We start from the raw sequence: 24,604 nt of genomic DNA on the forward strand, positions 1-24,604 counted from the left end.
TACTGACCCTCTTGGATCATAGGTAAAATTGTCCGAATAGTCTCCATCTTGAACGATGGAACTCTTAGGAATTTGTTTAGGATCTTTAAGTCCAGGATTGGTCTGAAAGTTCCCTCTTTTTTTGGGAACCACAAACAGATTTGAGTAAAACCCCTGTCCCTGTTCCGATCGTGGAACTGGATGGATTACTCCCATTAACAAGAGCTCTTGTACGCAGCGTAGAAACGCCTCTTTCTTTGTCTGGATTGTTGACAATCTTGACAGATGAAATCTCTCTCTTGGAGGAGAGAATTTGAAGTCCAGAAGGTATCCCTGAGATATTATCTCTAGCGCCCAGGGATCCTGAACATCTCTTGCCCAAGCCTGGGCGAAGAGAGAAAGTCTGCCCCCCACTAGATCCGATCCCGGATCGGGGGCCCTCAATTCATGCTGTTTTAGGGGCAGCAGCAGGTTTCCTAGTCTGCTTGCCCTTGTTCCAGGACTGGTTAGGTTTCCAGCCTTGTCTGTAGCGAGCAACAGCTCCTTCCTGTTTTGGTGCAGAGGAAGTTGATGCTGCTCCTGCTTTGAAATTACGAAAGGAACGAAAATTAGACTGTCTAGTCTTGGCTTTGGCTTTGTCCTGAGGCAGGGCATGGCCTTTACCTCCTGTAATGTCAGCGATAATCTCTTTCAACCCGGGCCCGAATAAGGTCTGCCCTTTGAAAGGTATATTAAGCAATTTAGACTTAGAAGTAACATCAGCTGACCAGGATTTTAGCCACAGCGCCCTGCGTGCCTGAATGGCGAATCCTGAATTCTTCGCCGTAAGTTTAGTAAGATGTACTACGGCCTCCGAAATGAATGAATTAGCTAGTTTAAGGACTCTAAGCCTGTCCGTAATGTCGTCCAGAGTAGCTGAACCAATGTTCTCTTCCAGAGACTCAATCCAGAATGCCGCTGCAGCCGTGATCGGCGCAATGCATGCAAGGGGTTGCAATATAAAACCTTGTTGAACAAACATTTTCTTAAGGTAACCCTCTAACTTTTTATCCATTGGATCTGAAAAAGCACAGCCATCCTCCACCGGGATAGTGGTACGCTTAGCTAAGGTAGAAACTGCTCCCTCCACCTTAGGGACCGTTTGCCATAAGTCCCTTGTGGTGGCGTCTATTGGAAACATTTTTCTAAATATCGGAGGGGGTGAGAACGGCACACCGGGTCTATCCCACTCCTTAGTAACAATTTCAGTAAGTCTCTTAGGTATAGGAAAAACCTCAGTACTCGTCGGTACCGCAAAATATTTATCCAACCTACACATTTTCTCTGGTATTGCAACTGTGTTACAATCATTCAGAGCCGCTAACACCTCCCCTAGTAATACACGGAGGTTTTCCAGTTTAAATTTAAAATTTGAAATATCTGAATCCAGTCTGTTTGGATCAGAACCGTCACCCACAGAATGAAGTTCTCCGTCCTCATGTTCTGCCACCTGTGACGCAGTGTCTGACATGGCCCTAATATTATCAGCGCACTCTGTTCTCACCCCAGAGTGATCACGCTTACCTCTTAGTTCTGGTAATTTAGCCAAAACCTCAGTCATAACAGTAGCCATATCCTGTAATGTGATTTGTAATGGCCGCCCAGATGTACTCGGCGCTACAATATCACGCACCTCCCTCTGAGCGGGAGATGTAGGTACTGACACGTGAGGCGAGTTAGTCGGCATAACTCTCCCCTCGTTGTTTGGTGAAATTTGTTCAATTTGTACAGATTGACTTTTATTTAAAGTAGCATCAATACAGTTAGTACATAAATTTCTATTGGGCTCCACTTTGGCATTGCAACAAATGACACAGGTATCATCCTCTGAATCAGACATGTTTAACACACTAGCAAATAAACTTGCAACTTGGAAATACAATTCAATTAGAATAATATTAAAACGTACTGTGCCCTTAAGAAGCACAGTACGTCTATGACAGTTGAAAATTAATAAATTGAAACAGTTATAGCCTCAATCCTTGTAAACAACACAACTTTAGCAAAGGTTTAATCCCATTAGCAAAGATAACAAATTCTGAAAGCAGGAAACAAATTACAGAATAAACGTTTTTTATCTCAGTCAAACTATAATTCTCACAGCTCTGCTGAGAGAAATTACCTCCCTCAAAATAAGTTTTGAAGACCCCTGAGCTCTGTAGAGATGAACCGGATCATGCAGGGAATACAATGAGTTGCTGACTGAAATATTTGATGCGTAGTAAAAGCGCCAAAAAAACGGCCCCTCCCCCTCACACACAGCAGTGAGGGAGAACAGAAACTGTCAGAAAACAGATTAAGCAACTGCCAAGTGGAAAAATAGTGCCCAAACATTTATTCACTCAGTACCTCAGCAAATGAAAACGATTTTACATTCCAGCAAAAACGTTAAACATAATCTCTAGTTATTAAACAGCTTTATATATTTCTTACAGTGTAATTCTAGTGAAGTACCATTCCCCAGAATACTGAAGTGTAAAGTATACATACATGACATTATATCGGTATGGCAGGATTTTCTCATCAATTCCATTGTCAGAAAATAAAAACTGCTACATACCTCTATGCAGATTCATCTGCCCGCTGTCCCCTGATCTGAAGTTTACCTCTCCTCAGATGGCCGAGAAACAGCAATATGATCTTAACTACTCCGGCTAAAATCATAACAAAAACTCTGGTAGATTCTTCTTCAAACTCTGCCAGAGAGATAATAACACACTCCGGTGCTATTTTAAAATAACAAACTTTTGATTGAAGATATAAAACTAAGTATAATCACCATAGTCCTCTCACACATCCTATCTAGTCGTTGGGTGCAAGAGAATGACTGGGAGTGACGTAGAGGGGAGGAGCTATATGCAGCTCTGCTGGGTGAATCCTCTTGCACTTCCTGTTGGGGAGGAGTAATATCCCAGAAGTAATGATGACCCGTGGACTGATCACACTTAACAGAAGAAAAAGGGTAGTGGATATGACCCGCTCACAACTGTAGAGCGGGAAAGGGTGAGGGGAAATACAGTCGGCATGGACATATTATGGGAGCAGAGGACTCTCTAAACCAGAAACCAGGGGATATTATAGTAAAATAAAACCTATAAATCGGCATAAGTATAGTAAACTAATAGGAACAATATTTTTCCCATAAAGGAAAGGCTATGGGTTAGAATGTGCCTGAAACACTCACATTTGAGTATAGTTTAAATAAACACATGTATAAAACAAATCAGGTAGACTATCTTAACTATCTTAGTGCTATCTGTAGTTTACAGACATAAAATGTCTGTGACATAACCTAGTACCAGTAGTATCCCCTTTGAAAATGCTAATTTTATGTGAAATGGATCACAACCTCACTTAAAAATATCAAACCTCAACTAGTAGTTCTTACTTAATTATGTTGAACCACGTTTAGCGCCATGCCTTCACGCCACCCCGGCCGCTGGCAGCACAAAAACATGGGCCCAATGTCAGGTTATTGTGAATAGTGAAAAACAATGCAGCTATATATAAAACTTCTTAGCTTATGGACTATCTGAAGAATAGGGTAGACAGTAAGATTAAGGACACTGTTAATAATATAGATTAGGTTTGTAGACCATGTATGGGAATTACTATAGGAATATGCATGGGAGAATAAACCCTATGTACATTTAACATATATATATATCAAAATCTGTGACAGTCATCAGACCTGGTATCAGAACTGTAATCTGCAGAACCAATCTCACATCTTATATTAAAATTCAACACAGTAACATAATGTTAACCAAGAAGAAATAGTAAATTAGGTCTATTAGCAAACCTATAACCTAACTATATATAAGTATGCAATCAATATTACCTAGATAAAACATAAGAATAGGGATTAAAATATTGAGAAAGGCTATTCTGCAGCAGAGTGTGCTTAGGTTAATAGTCTGTCAGTGACATGGTGCTCAGCAAACATAAAGGGCTAAGAATCTCAAGGGAGGCAGAGGTAATTAAGCGATAAAACACAGAGACATGTGGTGTACAAGTCATAAATAAGCCATGACTCCCCTCTAGTGGTGTAAACAGGTATTTACATCATCCTTCCGTGAATGTTATATTAAAGTAAACAGGTTAATTACAACGAGTATATACATTCCCATCAAATAGAAAAACATTAACCAAATGTTTAACTATAAAAAATAACTACCCATTGATCAGCTTCTGAAAGCAAGAAAAATGCCCACCAGTGTAAGTGTAAGTGGTAGTGAAAGCAATTATATAATAACAATTGTTCCGCTTGAGATCACAGTTAAAATGTGGCATAATATAGATGAAGAATAAGAAGAACACAATACCTCGTGCATAAAACTAAACTGGTATAAAAGGCATAAGACAAAAAGTTCAATGTCCGGCAAAAGTAACACACTGGTAATATTAATACCGTCCTGCAACAAAACTTGTTTGCTTTTATAGGGGCTAATTAACAGGTTATCCCATTCCAGTCTTCAGCTTACTGCAATGCTGTGATTTCTGCCAATCAAACAGTGTAAGGTCTTGCTGCTCATGAATAATCCTTCCTTCATTAATCTCCGTTTGTTGCAGCACTCTCCAGCGCAAAGAATCCTCAGCTTCCAACAACAGTCTGTGGGTATGAATAGGTGGGGGAAGTTTGCTATTGCCGCGTGGGTCTAAAAAAATACTGAGACGGGATGACTTCACATATTGGGAGTAGAACCCCCCCATGACTCGGGAGCGATCCCTCCAGTCCATTGCTGTGCTCAGTTTCCCCACAACCACATTCACATAGTCGCAAGCACCCTTCTCACTCACCGCTTCTGCACCGGGCAGGTAAATAGGGATAGTGATTCCTTTAGTAGCTGTCTCGATATCTCCATCAAGCTTCACTTTGCCATTTTGGGATATGGTGTTGAGAACTTTTGTAGCGTCTGGCGGTGCAAGCTTCGGATAGTGGGTCTGTCCAGGCTGCCAGTGCTCTCTTGGTACATACATATCCAGTGCGTCAGCGCTGTTAGTACTCTTGGTGCCTTCCCTCAAGATCCCATTGCCAGCAATTACAGCACCCTGTTCCATAGGGGTAATATTGTTCATCCGTGACCCTGCGCCATCTTGGGAGGCATGTCGCATATTAAATTTTTCAGACCACTGTATGAGCAAAGTCCGTAGACCAAACAAGTGATCTCTCACCAAGTCACAGAGTCTGTCTTCGAGTGTTCCCACACTCATTGTCGGTAGGAGAGAATGACAGAAAGAGTACTCTTCAATAAGATTAGCGTCCTCCATGCTAGCGTCTGCTGCCTCTCAATCAATACTCTGTAACTGCCCGATCAAAAACTTTAAAGTTTATCTTTGGTGCTTCTGAGTCTTCAATATGTGCCCTTAGTCAGGGGTCTGGGTGATAGATAAAAATATATTGAATATTTCAACTATAAAACCCCAGTAATCAAAATTGAAAGCAGGAGCTCCTGTATTATGCTTCTAGTCGCTTCGGCAGTTAGCTCTGCCCCCCGTTGTATGAATATTTTATTAGGTTTATAATGCTGTTTAGCAAATGTTTTTTGTTCATTTAACTTAGTTTAATTATATATTCTGTGTTGTGTGGTTATTTTACTAGGTTTATAATGCTGTTTAGCATTTAAAGTCTTCATTTCAAAACTTTAAAAATAATGTATTAGGTGTTACTTATGACAATTTTGAGAGGGGCCTGGAACCTATCTCCCTCACTTCCCATTGACTAACATTATAAACTGGGTTTCAATTTACAACGGTTTCGATTTACAACCATTCCTTCTGGAACCTAACCCCAGCGTAAACTGAGGGCTACCTGTATTTTTATGTTATAATGAAGTCCAGGCTTACTTTGTTAAGAGGCCCCTTGCATTGGTGGGGAGTTAACAAAAATAAAAATCCCACCTTGTTGAAATTGGCACCTCAACACCATCTGAGCTCCTCTGCTGCATTCAAAATAGCTCGCCTTTTATTTTAAATATAGGGAAAAAAATTATTATTATTATTTTTTTTATCCAATCAGTCGAAAAAATAATCATCCGATTAATCGATTATGAAAATAATCATTAGTTGCAGCCCTAGTAAAGTTCTCTCTTCAATAGAAGCCTAGCCTGAAGAGCTCTGAAATACTGATTGGTAACCTTGCCTCTTGAGGATTCCAAACCCCTTGTGCTGTCAGAGACCCCTAGACAGCTCCCCAACCTGTAAGACTTGCATCTGTTGTGATCACAGTCCAGGAAGGACCAACAAAGGAGGCCCCGTGAACAAAAAGGTAATGGTTTAACCACCAAGTCATAGAGAGTTTAAGTATATGAACTGTGATATCTGAGTATAATCCCTGCACCACTGGTACATGCAAATCTGTAGAGGTCTCATATGAAAACGAGCAAAGGGGATTGCGTCCAATGCTGCAATCATGAGACCTAAAACTTCCATGCACATAGCCACTTAAGGGAATGATAGAGACTGAAGGTTTAGACAAGCTAAGACTAATTTAATTTGTCTCTTGTCTGTTAGGGAAAGAGTCATGGACACTAAATATATCTGGAAAACTAAGAAGGTGACTTTTGTCTGAGGAATCAAGAAACTCTTTGGTAAATTGATCATCCAACCATGTCTTTGAAGAAACAACATTAGTTGTTGCGTGTGAGATTCTGCTAAACGAAAAGATTGAGCTAGTACCAAGATATTGTCCAAATAAGCAAACACCGCAATACCCTGCTCTCTGATTACAGATAGAAGGGCACAGAGAACCTTTGAGAAACTTATTGGTGCTGTTGCTAGGCCAAATGGAAGAGCGACAAATTGGTAATGCAAGTCTAGAAAAGAGAATCTCCGAAAACGATAGTGGTCTGGATGAATCATAATGTGAAGATAAGCGTCCTGTAAGCCTATTGTGGACATTAAATGACCTTGCTGAACAAAAGGCAGAACAGTCCTTATAGTCACCATCTTGAAAGTTGGGACTCCTACAAAACGATTTAAAGTATTCAGATCCAGGATTGGTCTGAAAGAATCTTCCTTTTTTGGGACAATGAATAGATTTGAATAGAAACCCAATCCCTGTTCCTGCTAAGGAACTGGTACAATCACCCCTGAAAGCTCTAGGTCTGAAACACACTTTAGAAAAGCCCGAGCCTTCACAGGGTTTGTTGGAACACGAGTAAGAAATAATGTTCCCATGGGAGGTCTTATTCTGAAACCTATTCGATATCCTTGTCCTTGAGAAACAATATTCTGAATCCACTAATTTTGGACAGAATCTGTCCAAATGTCTTGAAATAACTTTAGCCTGCCCCCCACCTGAAGAACTGGTTTGAGGGCCGCACCATTATGCAGTCTTAGGGGCTGGATTTGTTTTTTTATAAGGCTTGGATTTATTCCAATTTGGATATGGTCTCCAATTAGAGACAGAGGCCTTAGGGGAAGGAGAGGTTTTTCTGTTCTCTATTCTAACAAAAGGAATGAAAACGATTGGGAGCTTTAAATTTACCCTTAGATGATAGTTCAGGATTTGATAACTGCTGCGCTAAACTGTCAAACCAAAAAGTTGAAGCAGCAGTAGCCAGTATGTAAATATGCTCTTCTAAGGTAAGATTTAAGCTTCCTAACTAAAGGATCCTTAAAAGAAGTACTATCTTCCATAGGAATAGTAGTATGTTTGGCAAGAGTGGAAATAGCCCCATCAACCTTAGGGACCTTTTCCCAAAAACTCTAGACTAGCCACAGGTAAAGGATACAACTTCTTAAACCTAGAAGAAGGGTTAAAAGAGGTACCAAGTTTAGACCATTCTTTAGCAATCATAAGGGAGATAGCATCTAGATTAGGAAAAACTTCAGGAGTAACCTCAGAAGTCTTAAATACAGAATTTTAACGATTATTAGCTTTGCTATCAGGAAGACTAGACTCCTCAGTACCCAAAGTAAACAATGCTTCCTTTAATAGAGATCGAATATGTTCAATTTTAAATAAGAAAGAAGATTTGTCAATTTCTGTATCTGATGCAGGATCCTCTGAGTCCGAGGAACCCTCATCAGTAGAGGATATTTCAGTATGCTGTCGGTCAGTACAATATTCATTAGATCTATGACAAGTTTGGAAAGACCGTTTACGTTTATTTGAAGGCGGAATAGCAGTCATAGCCTTTTCTTTGGCTGCAGCAATACAATTTTTCATATCTGCAGGAATATCAGGTACATTAGACTGAGAAGGAATAACAGTAGATGTATTTGTACTCATAGAAACATTATCAGCATGTAATAATTTGTCATAACAAATGCCACATAATTGAGCTGAAGAAATAAGATCAGCTTGTTTACAACAAACACACTTAGCTTTCATAGAATTGTGTTAAGGCAGCTTAGTTCCTACAGTAACATCAGAGGCAGGATCAGTTTGAGACACCTTGCAAAATGTAACAAAAAATGAAAAATAACATTTAAACAAAATATCCAATTTCCTCAATATAGCAGTTTCAGGAATGGGAAAAAATGCTTATTATAAAATTCTTATACAAAAAGTAAAATAAAAAGCAAGCACCAAAGCTCTCTATAATATAATGAGAGCAGCTAGCATAAGAAGAAGAGAATTAATATAACACATTTTGGCGCCAAGGACGCACTGAAAAGATGCAACTTGCGTCATAACAGGCGTGATTTTGTGCCAAAAATTACGCAATAAAATTATGCAATTTGCGTCACCGCAAACCTAATTTGCCTGCGAAAATTTTAAAAACAGACTCCATGTTAACAGCTAACCGGAACCCCAGGTAAGAAAAAATACCTTGATTCTCCCATACACATAATTTACATTCTGAAACTGTGTGACTGCAAAGGGAAATATTAACAGATCTGACTCATAGCTAATATATGCAATATACATTAAGAACTTTATAATATAAAGTGCCTTCCATAGCTGAGAGTGTCTTAAAAAACATAATTTATGTAAGAACTTACCTGATAAATTAATTTCTTTCATATTAGCAAGAGTCCATGAGCTAGTGACGTATGGGATATACATTCCTACCAGGAGGGGCAAAGTTTCCCAAACCTTAAAATGCCTATAAATACACCCCTCACCACACCCACAATTCAGTTTAACGAATAGCCAAGAAGTGGGGTGATAAGAAGGAGCGAAAGCATCAAAAATAAGGAATTGGAATAATTGTGCTTTATGCAAAAAAATCATAACCACCACAAAAAGGGTGGGCCTCATGGACTCTTGCTAATATGAAAGAAATGAATTTATCAGGTAAGTTCTTACATAAATTATGTTTTCTTTCATGTAATTAGCAAGAGTCCATGAGCTAGTGACGTATGGGATAGCAGATACCCAAGATGTGGAACTTCCACGCAAGAGTCACTAGAGAGGGAGGGATAAAATAAAGACAGCCAATTCCGCTGAAAAATTAATCCACTACCCAAATCAAAAGTTTCAATTTTTATAATGAAAAAAACTGAAGTTATAGGCAGAAGAATCAAACTGAAATAGCTGCCTGAAGTACTATTCTACCAAAAACTGCTTCTGAAGAAGAGAAAACATCAAAATGGTAGAATTTAGTAAAAGTATGCAAAGAAGACCAAGTCGTTGCTTTGCAAACCTGATCAACAGAAGCTTCATTCTTAAAAGTCCAGGAAGTAGAAACTGACCTAGTAGAATGAACCATAATCCTCTGAGGCGGGGATTAACCCGACTCCAAAGAAACAAGATGAATCAAAAAGCTTTTACCAAGATGCCAAAGAAATGGCAGAAGCCTTCTGACCTTTCCTAAAACCAGAAAAATAACAAATAGACTAGAAGTCTTTCTGAAATCTGAGTAGCTTCAACATAATTTCAAAACTCTTACCTCAGCCAAAGAATGTAAGAATCTCTCCAAAGAATTCTTAGTATTAGGACACAAGGAAGGGACAATAATTCCTCTACTAATGTTGTTAAAAATTCACAACTTAGGAAAAAATTTAAAAGAAGACAGCCAAACCACCTTATCCTGATGAAAAATCAGAAAAAGGAGACTCACAAGAAAGAGCAGATAATTCAAAAACTGTTCTAGCTGAAGAGATGTCTAAAAAGGAACAATACTTTCCATGAAAGTAATTTAAATGTCCAAAGAAAGCACATGCTCAAACGGAAGAGCCTGTAAAGCCCTCAAAACCAAAATAAGACTCCAAGGAGGAGAAATTGGCTTAAATGACAGACTTGATACGAACCATAGCCTGAACAAAACAATGAATAACAGAAAGATTAGCAAATTTTTCTGTGAAAACAGCACAGAAAAAGCAGAGATTTGTCCTTGCAAGGAACTTGCAGACAAAAACCCTTATCTAAACCATCCTGAAGAAACTATAACATCCTAGGAATTCTAAAAGAATGCCAAGAGAATTTATGAGAAGAGCATCAAGAGATGTAAATCTGTCAAACTCGATAATAAATCTTACTAGACACAGATTTATGAGCCTGCAACATAGTATTAATCACTGAGTCAGAGAAATTTCTAAGACTAAGTACTAAGCGTTAAATCTCCATACCATCAAATTAATAATTTGAGTTCCTGATGGATAAAATGAATGATAAGATATAAGGTCTGGCCTTAATGGAAGTGACCAAGATTGGCAACTGGACATCCGAACAAGAACCATATACCAAAACCTGTGTGGCCATGCTGGAGCCACCAGCAACACAAAAGATTGCTCCCTGATGATTTTGAAAATCACTCTAAAAAGAAGAACCAGAGGTGAAAAGATATAGGCAGATTGATAACTCCAAATAAGTGTCAATGCATACACTGCTTCCGCCAGAGAATCCTCGGACCTGAATAGGCCCCTGGGAAGTTCCTTGTTTAGATGAGATGCCATCAAATCTATTTCTGGAAGCCCTCACATCTGAACAATTTGAAAAAATACATCTGGGTAAAGAGACCATTCTCCCGGATGTAAAGCTTGATTGACAGAGATAATCCGCTTCCCAATTGTATATACCTGAGAAATGGACCGCAGAAATTAGACAGGAGCTGGATTTAGCCCAAGCAAGTATCCGAGATACTTCTTCACAGCCTAAGGACTGAGAGTCCCACCTTGATGATTGACATACGCCACAGTTGTGACATTATCTGTCTGAAAAACAATAACGTCTTTTTCTTCAAAAAGAAGCCAAAACGGAAGAACTCTGAAAAATGCACGGAGTTCCAAATATCGATTGGTAATCTCGCCTCCTGAGATTTCCAAACCCCAAACATTGGGATTCAAAGATATAAAAAGTGATATCCTAGAATCCCTGCACCATTAATTCAGTATAAAAAACTGGAAAGGTTTATGAAAATGAGCAAAGGGAATCAAATCCAATGCTGTAGCCATAGTACCTAAAACTTCCATGCATATAGCAAGTGAAGGAAATAATAGAGACTGAAGGTTCTGACAAACGAAACCCAATAAAATTGTCACTTGTCTGCTAGAGACAAAGACATTGACACAATCTATCTGGAAACCTAAAAAAGGTGACCCTTGTCTGAGGAATCAAAGAGCCTTTGATAAAAAAATCCTCTAACCATGTCTTGAAGAAACAACAAAAGTTGAATCGTATGAGATTCCGCAGAACGAAAAGACTGAGCCAGTACCACGAGACCGTCCAAATAAGGAAACACTGAGAACCTTGAAAAGATTCTTAGAGCTGTCGCTAGATTAGAAGGAAAAGCAACAAATTGGTAATGCTTGTCAAAAAAAAGAGAATCTCAGAAAATGAAAATAATCTGAATGAAGAAAACTTCCAATTATAAACATGTTACTTGGGGAAGAATTTAGAATTCCGTTCCTTAGTAAGAAAAAAAGCTTAATATTTAGCCTTAGAACTCAATCTTGAAGCCCAGAGTAACAGTTGAAGAATTGAATCCAATTGTGAACCAAATAATTGATTTACCTTGGAAAAAAAGAAATATGGAATTTAGAAATCAAATTAGCATTCCAAGATTGAAATCATAAAGTTCTTCTAGCTAAAATAGCTAAAGACATAGATTAAACCTCATTTGCGAAAATATCAAAAAAATTACGACACAAATGAAATTATTAGCATGTTGATCAATTTAACAATGCTAAACAAATCATAATCCGATACTTGTTGCACTAAAGTATCCAACCAGAAAGCTGAAGCAGTTGCAACATCAGCCAAATAAATTGCAGGTCTAAGAAAAGTACCTGAAAATAAATAATTTTCCTTAAATAAGATACAAGTTTCCCAAGGAAAAAAATATGCTGCTATAGGAATAGTAGTATGTTAGCAAGAGTAGAGATAGTCCCAATAACTTGAGGGATCTTCCTCAAAACTTAAAACTAACTGCCGGCAAAGGATACAATTAAAAACCTTAAAGAAGGAATAAAAGAAATTCCCGGTCTATTCCATTCCCTAGTATCAGGAATTGGAAAAAAACCTCTGAAGAAACCACAGAAGGTTAATAAGCAGAATTGAAATGTTAGTTAGTCTTAATTAAAAGAACTAGTTACTTCAATATCCAAAATAATCAACACCTTTTCAACAAAAAACGAATGTACTCTATTTAAAAATAAAAAAGTAGATTTGTTAGTGTCAATATCTGATGAAGAATATTCTGAATGAGAAAACACACCATCAGAGAAAGATAATTCAGTATGTTGTTGGTTATTTGAAACTTCATCAACTAAATGAGAAGTTTAAAAAAAGACCTAAAAATTTTATTAGAAGGTGGGATAGCAGACAAAGCCTTTATACTAGAATCAGAAAAAACAGAATTTATGTTTACCTGATAAATTACTTTCTCCAACGGTGTGTCCGGTCCACGGCGTCATCCTTACTTGTGGGATATTCTCTTCCCCAACAGGAAATGGCAAAGAGCCCAGCAAAGCTGGTCACATGATCCCTCCTAGGCTCCGCCTTCCCCAGTCATTCGACCGACGTAAAGGAGGAATATTTGCATAGGAGAAATCATATGATACCGTGGTGACTGTAGTTAAAGAAAATAAATTATCAGACCTGATTAAAAAACCAGGGCGGGCCGTGGACCGGACACACCGTTGGAGAAAGTAATTTATCAGGTAAACATAAATTCTGTTTTCTCCAACATAGGTGTGTCCGGTCCACGGCGTCATCCTTACTTGTGGGAACCAATACCAAAGCTTTAGGACACGGATGAAGGGAGGGAGCAAATCAGGTCACCTAGATGGAAGGCACCACGGCTTGCAAAACCTTTCTCCCAAAAATAGACTCAGAAGAAGCAAAAGTATCAAATTTGTAAAATTTAGTAAAAGTGTGCAGTGAAGACCAAGTCGCTGCCTTACATATCTGATCAACAGAAGCCTCGTTCTTGAAGGCCCATGTGGAAGCCACAGCCCTAGTGGAATGAGCTGTGATTCTTTCAGGAGGCTGCCGTCCGGCAGTCTCGTAAGCCAATCTGATGATGCTTTTAAGCCAAAAAGAGAGAGAGGTAGAAGTTGCTTTTTGACCTCTCCTTTTACCAGAATAAACAACAAACAAGGAAGATGTTTGTCTAAAATCCTTTGTAGCATCTAAATAGAATTTTAGAGCACGAACTACATCCAAATTGTGCAACAAACGTTCCTTCTTTGAAACTGGATTCGGACACAAAGAAGGCACGACTATCTCCTGGTTAATGTTTTTGTTAGAAACAACTTTCGGAAGAAAACCAGGTTTAGTACGCAAAACCACCTTATCTGCATGGAAAACCAGATAAGGAGGAGAACACTGCAGAGCAGATAATTCTGAAACTCTTCTAGCAGAAGAAATTGCAACCAAAAACAAAACTTTCCAAGATAATAACTTAATATCAACGGAATGTAAGGGTTCAAACGGAACCCCCTGAAGAACTGAAAGAACTAAATTGAGACTCCAAGGAGGAGTCAAAGGTTTGTAAACAGGCTTGATTCTAACCAGAGCCTGAACAAAGGCTTGAACATCTGGCACAGCTGCCAGCTTTTTGTGAAGTAACACAGACAAGGCAGAAATCTGTCCCTTCAGAGAACTTGCAGATAATCCTTTCTCCAAACCTTCTTGAAGAAAGGATAGAATCTTAGGAATTTTTATCTTGTCCCAAGGGAATCCTTTAGATTCACACCAACAGATATATTTTTTCCATATTTTGTGGTAGATTTTTCTAGTTACAGGCTTTCTAGCCTGAACAAGAGTATCAATGACAGAATCTGAGAACCCTCGCTTTGATAAGATCAAGCGTTCAATCTCCAAGCAGTCAGTTGGAGTGAGACCAGATTCGGATGTTCGAACGGACCTTGAACAAGAAGGTCTCGTCTCAAAGGTAGCTTCCATGGTGGAGCCGATGACATATTCACCAGGTCTGCATACCAAGTCCTGCGTGGCCACGCAGGAGCTATCAAGATCACCGATGCCCTCTCCTGATTGATCCTGGCTACCAGCCTGGGGATGAGAGGAAACGGCGGGAATACATAAGCTAGTTTGAAGGTCCAAGGTGCTACTAGTGCATCTACTAGAGTCGCCTTGGGATCCCTGGATCTGGACCCGTAGCAAGGAACCTTGAAGTTCTGACGAGAGGCCATCAGATCCATGTCTGGAATGCCCCACAATTGAGTAATTTGGGCAAAGATTTCCGGATGGAGTTCCCACTCCCCCGGATGAAATGTCTGACGACTCAGAAAATCCGCTTCCCAATTTTCCACTCCTGGGATGTGGATTGCAGACAAGTGGCAGGAGTGAGCCTCCGCCCATTGAATGATTTTGGTCACTTCTTCCATCGCCAGGGAACTCCTTGTTCCCCCCTGATGGTTGATGTACGCAACAGTCGTCATGTTGTCTGATTGAAACCGTATGAATTTGGCCTTTGCTAGCTGAGGCCAAGCCTTGAGAGCATTGAATATCGCTCTCAGTTCCAGAATATTTATCGGGAGAAGAGATTCTTCCCGAGACCAAAGACCCTGAGCTTTCAGGGGTCCCCAGACCGCGCCCCAGCCTACCAGACTGGCGTCGGTCGTGACAATGACCCACTCTGGTCTGCGGAAGCTCATCCCCTGTGACAGGTTGTCCAGGGACAGCTACCAACGGAGTGAATCTCTGGTCCTCTGATCTACTTGTATCGTCGGAGACAAGTCTGTATAATCCCCATTCCACTGACTGAGCATGCACAGTTGTAATGGTCTTAGATGAATTCGCGCAAAAGGAACTATGTCCATTGCCGCTACCATCAAACCTATTACTTCCATGCACTGCGCTATGGAAGGAAGAGGAACAGAATGAAGTATTTGACAAGAGTTTAGAAGTTTTGATTTTCTGGCCTCTGTCAGAAAGATCCTCATTTCTAAGGAGTCTATTACTGTTCCCAAGAAGGGAACCCTTGTTGATGGAGATAGAGAACTTTTTTCTACGTTCACTTTCCACCCGTGAGATCTGAGAAAGGCCAGGACAATGTCCGTGTGAGCCTTTGCTTGTGGAAGGGACGACGCTTGAATCAGTATGTCGTCCAAGTAAGGTACTACTGCAATGCCCCTTGGTCTTAGCACCGCTAGAAGGGACCCTAGTACCTTTGTGAAAATTCTTGGAGCAGTGGCTAATCCGAACGGAAGTGCCACAAACTGGTAATGCTTGTCCAGAAATGCGAACCTTAGGAACCGATGATGTTCCTTGTGGATAGGAATATGTAGATACGCATCCTTTAAATCCACCGTGGTCATGAATTGACCTTCCTGGATGGAAGGAAGAATTGTTCGAATGGTTTCCATTTTGAACGATGGAACCTTGAGAAACTTGTTTAGGATCTTGAGATCTAAGATTGGTCTGAATGTTCCCTCTTTTTTGGGAACTATGAACAGATTGGAGTAGAACCCCATCCCTTGTTCTCCTAATGGAACAGGATGAATCACTCCCATTTTTAACAGGTCTTCTACACAATGTAAGAATGCCTGTTTTTTTATGTGGTCTGAAGACAATTGAGACCTGTGGAACCTCCCCCTTGGTGGAAGCCCCTTGAATTCCAGAAGATAACCTTGGGAGACTATTTCTAGCGCCCAAGGATCCAGAACATCTCTTGCCCAAGCCTGAGCGAAGAGAGAGAGTCTGCCCCCCACCAGATCCGGTCCCGGATCGGGGGCCAACATCTCATGCTGTCTTGGTAGCAGTGGCAGGTTTCTTGGCCTGCTTACCTTTGTTCCAGCCTTGCATTGGCCTCCAGGCTGGCTTGGCTTGAGAAGTATTACCCTCTTGCTTAGAGGACGTAGCACTTGGGGCTGGTCCGTTTCTGCGAAAGGGACGAAAATTAGGTTTATTTTTGGCCTTGAAAGACCTATCCTGAGGAAGGGCGTGGCCCTTGCCCCCAGTGATATTAGAAATAATCTCTTTCAAGTCAGGGCCAAACAGCGTTTTCCCCTTGAAAGGAATGTTAAGCAATTTGTTCTTGGAAGAAGCATCCGCTGACCAAGATTTTAGCCAAAGCGCTCTGCGCGCCACAATAGCAAACCCAGAATTTTTCGCCGCTAATCTAGCCAATTGCAAAGTGGCGTCTAGGGTGAAAGAGTTAGCCAATTTGAGCGCATGAATTCTGTCCAAAATCTCCTCATAAGAAGAATCTTTATTGAGCGCCTTTTCTAGTTCATCGAACCAGAAACACGCCGCTGTAGTGACAGGAACAATGCATGAAATTGGTTGTAGAAGGTAACCTTGCTGAACAAACATCTTTTTAAGCAAACCCTCTAATTTTTTATCCATAGGATCTTTGAAAGCACAACTATCTTCTATGGGTATAGTGGTGCGTTTGTTTAGAGTAGAAACCGCCCCCTCGACCTTGGGGACTGTCTGCCATAAGTCCTTTCTGGGGTCGACCATAGGAAACAATTTCTTAAATATAGGGGGAGGGACGAAAGGTATGCCGGGCCTTTCCCATTCTTTATTTACAATGTCCGCCACCCGCTTGGGTATAGGAAAAGCTTCGGGGGGCCCCGGGACCTCTAGGAACTTGTCCATTTTACATAATTTCTCTGGAATGACCAAATTCTCACAATCATCCAGAGTAGATAACACCTCCTTAAGCAGGGCGCGGAGATGTTCCAATTTAAATTTAAATGTAATCACATCAGGTTCAGCTTGTTGAGAAATTTTCCCTGAATCTGAAATTTCTCCCTCAGACAAAACCTCCCTGGCCCCCTCAGACTGGTGTAGGGGCACTTCAGAACCAATATCATCAGCGTCCTCATGCTCTTCAGTATTTTCTAAAACAGAGCAGTCGCGCTTTCGCTGATAAGTGGGCATTTTGGCTAAAATGTTTTTGATAGAATTATCCATTACAGCCGTTAATTGTTGCATAGTAAGGAGTATTGGCGCACTAGATGTACTAGGGGCCTCCTGTGTGGGCAAGACTGGCGTAGACGAAGGAGGGGATGATGCAGTACCATGCTTACTCCCCTCACTTGAGGAATCATCTTGGGCATCATTTTCTCTAAATTTTGTGTCACATAAATCACATCTATTTAAATGAGAAGGAACCTTGGCTTCCCCACATACAGAACACAGTCTATCTGGTAGTTCAGACATGTTAAACAGGCATAAACTTGATAACAAAGTACAAAAAACGTTTTAAAATAAAACCGTTACTGTCACTTTAAATTTTAAACTGAACACACTTTATTACTGCAAATGTGAAAAAGTATGAAGGAATTGTTCAAAATTCACCAAAATTTCACCACAGTGTCTTAAAGCCTTAAAAGTATTGCACACCAAATTTGAAAGCTTTAACTCTTAAAATAACGGAACCGGAGCCGTTTTTATATTTAACCCCTTTACAGTCCCTGGTATCTGCTTTGCTGAGACCCAACCAAGCCCAAAGGGGAATACGATACCAAATGACGCCTTCAGAAAGTCTTTTCTATGTATCAGAGCTCCTCACACATGCATCTGCATGTCATGCTTCCCAAAAACAAGTGCGCAATAGAGGCGCGAAAATGAGGCTCTGCCTATGATTAGGGAAAGCCCCTAGAGAATAAGGTGTCCAATACAGTGCCTGCCGGTTATTTTACATAATTCCCAAGAATAAAATAATTCCTCACAGCTATAAAGTATAAAATATGCTTATATCAATCGTTTTAGCCCAGAAAATGTCTACAGTCTTAAAAGCCCTTGTGAAGCCCTTTTTTCTTATGTAATAAAAATGGCTTACCGGATCCCATAGGGAAAATGACAGCTTCCAGCATTACATCGTCTTGTTAGAAATGTGTCATACCTCAAGCAGCAAAAGTCTGCTCACTGTTTCCCCCAACTGAAGTTAATTCCTCTCAACAGTCCTGTGTGGAAACAGCCATCGATTTTAGTAACGGTTGCTAAAATCATTTTCCTCTTACAAACAGAAATCTTCATCTCTTTTCTGTTTCAGAGTAAATAGTACATACCAGCACTATTTTAAAATAACAAACTCTTGATTGAATAATAAAAACTACAGTTAAACACCAAAAAACTCTAAGCCATCTCCGTGGAGATGTTGCCTGTACAACGGCAAAGAGAATGACTGGGGAAGGCGGAGCCTAGGAGGGATCATGTGACCAGCTTTGCTGGGCTCTTTGCCATTTCCTGTTGGGGAAGAGAATATCCCACAAGTAAGGATGACGCCGTGGACCGGACACACCTATGTTGGAGAAATATTCTTATAAATTCCTAAATATATCTTGTATATAAGATGTAAAAAGAATAGCAATAGATAATGCATAAATACTAATGGACTCTGCATGTAAAAGTTTATCATAAAAACTTATTACAAACCATAGCTAAATATAAACATTCATAACATTAAAATAAATGAACTTAGCTTTGGTAGGACTGATATCAGTCATCAGGAATCCCTCAGTATTTTCTGATACAGGAACAGCTTTTGAAATATCTTGCAATATGTAATAGAAAAAAACAACATATAAAGCAAAATTATCAAATTCCTTAAATGACAGTTTCAGGAATGGGAAAAAATGCAAAACAAACAAGCCTCTAGCAACCAGAAGCAACAAAAAAGTGAGACTGAAATAATGTGAAAAAAGTGGCGCCAAATATGACGCCCAAATTTTTTGGCGCCAAAAATGACGCCCACATTTTTTGGAGCAAAAAAAGGTCTGTAACACACATGCGTCAAAAAATGACTCAACCATGTGGAAACTTCCGGCTTCAACTATGGCGCCGGAAATGACGAAATTTTGCGCCAAAAAAGTTTGCGCCAAGAATGACGCAATAAATTGAAGCATTTTCTGCCCCCGCGAGCCTAACAGCCCGCAAGGAAAAAAGTAAATTTGAAAATTTCTGAAGGTAAGAAAAAATATTTATTCATATGCATTTCCCAAAATAATGAAACTGACAGTCTGAAAGAAGGAATACTGATTAACCTGAATCATGGCAAATATAAGTTTAAAACATATATTTAGAACTTTACATATAAAGTGCCCAACCACAGCTTTGAGTGTCATAAATAGAAATAAGATTTACTTACCCCAAGACACTCATCTACATATAGTAGATAGCCAAACCAGTACTGAAATGAGAATCAGTAGAGGTAATGGTATATAAGAGTATATCGTCGATCTGAAAAGGGAGGTAGGAGAAGAAATCTCTACGACCGATAACAGAGAACCTATGAAATAGATCCCCTAGAGCAGTGCTTTCCAAACTGTGTGTCGGGACACACTAGTGTGTCGGCAGCAGTGCGTAGGTGTGTCCCTGCTTCAGCACAATTTTTTTTTACATTTTTATTTTTTTGGTTTCCGACTTTCTGCCTGCCTGCTACGCATATCACATGGTTGACACGTGATTGATACCTAGTGGGTCACAGATCATCTTAACCAATTGGCGCAGCTCAGTGGGAACTGAAACTATTCCCATTGGCGTTTTTGGCGGGACATTGGCTCCTGACTGCACGTGAAGTCTCCTTTCCTTAATTGGCTTGTGACTGCATGTGTAGTCAGTGAGTGGGACAGCAGTGTGTTTGCAGCGCAGACAGTAGTCAATCGGACTCACGGAGCTCTGAGGGCGGCAGCTTAAACGCTAAGCTTAAGTCAGAAGTCACAGTCGTTTTTTTTTTTTGCAGCTAGCTCCCAGTAGTGCATTGCTGCTCCTGCTCTTGATATATGGATACGAAGTGGAAGCTTAAAGGGACATTAAACCCAAAAAAATTCTTTCATGATTTAGATAAAACGTAGAATTTTAAACAACTTTCTAATTTACTTCTATTATCTAATTTGCTTCATTCTCTTGATATTCTTTCCTGAAAAGCATATCTAGATAGGCTCAGTAGCTGCTGATTGGTGGCAGCACATAGATGACTCATGTTATTGGCTCACCCATGTGCATTGCTATTTCTTCAACAAAGAATAACTAAAGAAAGAATCATGACGTGACATGATAGAAACCTTCAAATATATGAAGGGACTTAATAAAATAGAAGCTGAAAGCATTTTTCACAAAAAAATAAATGCCAAAACAAGGGGTCACAATCTAAAGTTAGAGGGTAGTAGATTCAGGAGAAATTTGAGAAAGCATTTTTTTACAGAAAGGGTGGTGGATTCATGGAATAAACTTCCATTTGAGGTGGTAAACACAAAGACTGTAAAGGAATTTAAAAATGCCTGGGACATGCATAAGGCTATCCTAAGGAAAAAGTAACATGTAATATGGGTAGACTTGATGGGCCTTTTTGGTTCTTATCTACCGTCAAATTCTATGTTTCTATGTTTAGGCAAATTAGACAATAGAAGTAAATTGCAATGTTGTTTAAAATTGTATTCTCTGTCTGAATCATGAAATAATTTTTTGGGTTTAATGTCCCTTTAAAAATGCTTGATGATGAAATGCGTGTGTCTTTAATATTTCACCAGATATTCAGAAACTGTGTTCATCCTATTAACCTCATACAACCCATTAAAATAGTAAGTAGCTATTGGTGTTATTAAACTTTTTTATAATTCTTGCACATACATACTGTTACTTATAAAAACATTTCATTATTATATAATTTATGTATGTGTTCGTATCTATTAAAACAAGTTAGTTTAACCTCCTTTTTGCTAGTACAACTGAATTAATTACTGTGTCGCGAAATGATGTAGGTCTAAAAAGTGTGTCACCAACATGAAAAGTTTGGAAAGCTCTGCCCTAGAGGAAGACCATTGTATTCAAATAGGCAATACTCTCTTCACATCCCTCTGACATTCACTGCACTCTGAGAGGAAAACCGGGCTCCAACCTGCTGCGAAGCGCATATCAACGTAGAATCTAGCACAAACTTACTTCACCACCTCCATGGGAGGCAAAGTTTGTAAAACTGAATTGTGGGTGTGGTGAGGGGTGTATTTATAGGCATTTTAAGGATTGGGAAACTTTGCCCCTCCTGGTAGGAATGTATATCCCATACGTCACTAGCTCATGGACTCTTGCTAATTACATGAAAGAAATTATATATACTTACCAAAAGACACCCATCCACATATAGCAGACAGCCAAACCAGTACTGAAACATATCAGCAGAGGTAATAGTAGAGGCGTATAATGTCGATCTGTAAAGGGAGGAAGCAGATGAATCCCTGCAACCGAATTTACAGATAGCCCTAGAATAGATTTCCCATAGCCAAAAACATGGTATCATCAGGCAATACTTCCTTCACATCCCTCAAACACTGTACTTAGAGAGAAACTGGGGTTCAATATGCTTAGAAGCGCATTTCACAGAAGAAATCAAGCACATCATGCTTCACCATCTCATAAGGAGGCGAAGTTTGTAAAACTGAGGTATGAGTGAGGTGGGAGGTGTAGTTATAGGCTTTTGAGGTTTGGGAAAGTTTGCCCCCTCCTGGTAGGAATGTATATCCCATACGTCACTAGCTCATGGACTCTTGCCCCCTATATATAAGAAATATCCCTCTTAAATTTAAAAATAACCGATTTATAGGATAAATGACATAACCAAATTAGTTTATGATATTACACTGATGTTAGTTATGGTGGTTTCAGAGAAACACAGAAATCAATATGCTAATTTAAGAGAATAATATTATATAAAAAGTGTTCTGCAAGAGATGGTAACTCACTGGTAAGGTTTTCTACCATATTTTATTATCCATAAAAATATATTTTGTTAATCTTCCATGGAAGTTGATCACTTACTATCCCAGCAACGTGGAATACGCTAAGAGGGTTATAAATAAATTATAATAATCTCCAATGAATAAACTCTTAAGACAAGAACTATTCTGACCATTATAAAAATATAGAATTTTTAGATATATAATAATATATAATAATAATAATAATAATAATAATAATATTTCTTCATATTAAATTCAGAGTTTTGAAATAACTATATAACTGTCGACAACTCCATCATTACCCCTATCCCACATGACTGATATCTTGGGGGTCACATTTGACTCAGATCTTTCTTTCACTCCTCACATTCAGTCCTTGGCTAAATCCTGCCGCTTCCACCTTAAAAGCATCTCTAAAAACATAAATTATGCTTACCTGATAATTTCCTTTTCTTCCGTTGGAAAGAGTCCACAGCTGCATTCATTACTTTTGGGAAATAAAAACCTGGCCACCAGGAGGAGGCAAAGACACCCCAGCCAAAGTCTTAAATACTCCTCCCACTTCCCTCATCCCCCAGTCATTCTGCAGAGGAACAAGGAACAGTAGAAGAAATATCAGGGTAAAAAAAAGGTTCCAGAAGAATAAAAAGACGCCCCACGTAGAAAAAGGGTGGACTCTTTCCAACGAAAGAAAAGGAAATTATCAGGTAAGCATAATTTATGTTTTTCTTCCTAATTGGAAAGAGTCCACAGCTGCATTCATTACTTTTGGGAAAACAATACCCAAGCTAAAGAGGACACTGAATGCCAAAACGGGAGGGTACAATAGGTGGCTTATTCTGAGGGCACCAAGCCAGAAACCACTACCCAACAAAAACCCCGCTTCGTCCGAAGCCGAGAAAACTTTGAAAAGGAAAAGCCCCAAGGGCACTGACCCGCAGATAGTCCAGAAGCCTAGCTAGAGGCCGTAAAATCGGACTCAACTGAGCCAACAGTCCTCCAGGAGACACCGTCGCCCAACAGGTGGTCCCTCACCACTCACCCCTCACTAATGAGGGGAACACCAGCCTAAACCCCCCCAGAGGGATAAGGCAAAGAAGAATTGAAGGGGAATCGAAAGGTCACCACAAAATCCATAAAAGGAAAACCCCCAATAGCGAGCCCAGCTCACAAAGACCTAAATGGGTCCTAAAAGACAAGGGGAGGCTATTCCCAAACCAAGCAGAAACCAGAGGTTTAGGACCGGGCCTCGAACAGCGAAAACTTTCTCTCAACATCGTGCAAAAGCACCGAAAGACAACTGAAGACGGAGTCCTTGCATCGTCAGAACTTAGAATACTATCGTATTCAGACAAAAAAAGAACGTACAACAGACCCAGACAAAAAACTCTGAGTCAAGAACACTCAACAAGCCATCATTAGGATGACCCAGAAGAATACTTGCTGAGAAGTAAAAAGCTGCCAGCAAGAGAACAGATTGCAAAAGGAGAACTCCCAGACAGAGGGCACGCTCTAGGAGAGGCGACACCCAGAACCCGAAGGTGAATGGTAACCCGGGACCCTCAGCTTGTAAACCCAGGGGGCTAGCTACAATGCCAGCCTAGATCCAGAAGAACACTGAGCATCTCAGAACCCACTCCCAACCGTGCCAGCCCAAGCATCGATAGGTCTTGAAAACAGCAGAACCCCAACACCATCGGAAGAATTGCCACAGCCATCCCAACAGAGCACGGATGCCAACCCGACTCCTTAGAAACAGACGACAAGGCTCTAGACCGAAAAGAATCTAACAAAAGGCCCACCATAGTCTCGACACGGAGCCAGCAAGACTCCAGATGGAACGTAACAACCCAGAGAAAAACGAAAGAGCAGTGATCCATAAGGTTACCACAGCAAGCTGACCAAGGGAAGTCGACCATAAAGGCGTAAGTCAAGCCCAATGAGCATCAGCACGCAATTCAACCTGGCCAACCATGACCAGGTCAATTAGTCCAAGTAAAAGGACATGTTTGATATTATCACATTATCAAGGCATATGGAACATAATTGAGAGGAGGAACTAGGGCCTCCTTACCATATAAACAGGAATTACTCCTTAGGAATAGAGGGAGTGCCCTTTAAAGTAACATAATCCTCCATCGCTAGAGCAATAACCAGAGAACTAGAGAAATAAAACATTTTATTTTATTCAAAAAAACAACACCCTTATACCACAATGGCTGGGCCACTCACCACCTTCTATGACCCAGACAGTACAGAGATTTATGACTCCCCTCTGATATTCCGGTCAGAAAAGAAGGAAGGAATCACATAGTGCACAATGCAGGACTTACCCTGCTATGAGAGAAAGCCCGCCAAGCTTGTAAGCTGCATGGCTCTCAAAGTGAAAGTGAAAACTGTATGTTCCATAACAGCCGATGAGCCTAACATTTCACACATAAAGCAGCATAAACTCAAATAAACATATAAGATTATTATTCTCCCCTGTTCAATAAACCCCTAAGGATATATTAACCCTTGATTCTGTAAAGATAAAAGGCGC

At 40.0% G+C, this 24,604-nt stretch overlaps 1 protein-coding gene across 1 annotated transcript in view; it reads right to left on the bottom strand.

Moving 5' to 3' along the window:
- The window catches only part of LOC128638699 (carnitine O-palmitoyltransferase 1, liver isoform), a 525,225-nt gene that overhangs the window by 109,284 nt on the left and 391,337 nt on the right, over nt 1-24,604 (bottom strand). The gene's annotated exons all lie outside the window — the stretch shown is intronic.

This window comes from Bombina bombina, chromosome 8 (genome assembly GCF_027579735.1).
Source record: "Bombina bombina isolate aBomBom1 chromosome 8, aBomBom1.pri, whole genome shotgun sequence".
Lineage (NCBI taxonomy): Eukaryota > Metazoa > Chordata > Amphibia > Anura > Bombinatoridae > Bombina > Bombina bombina.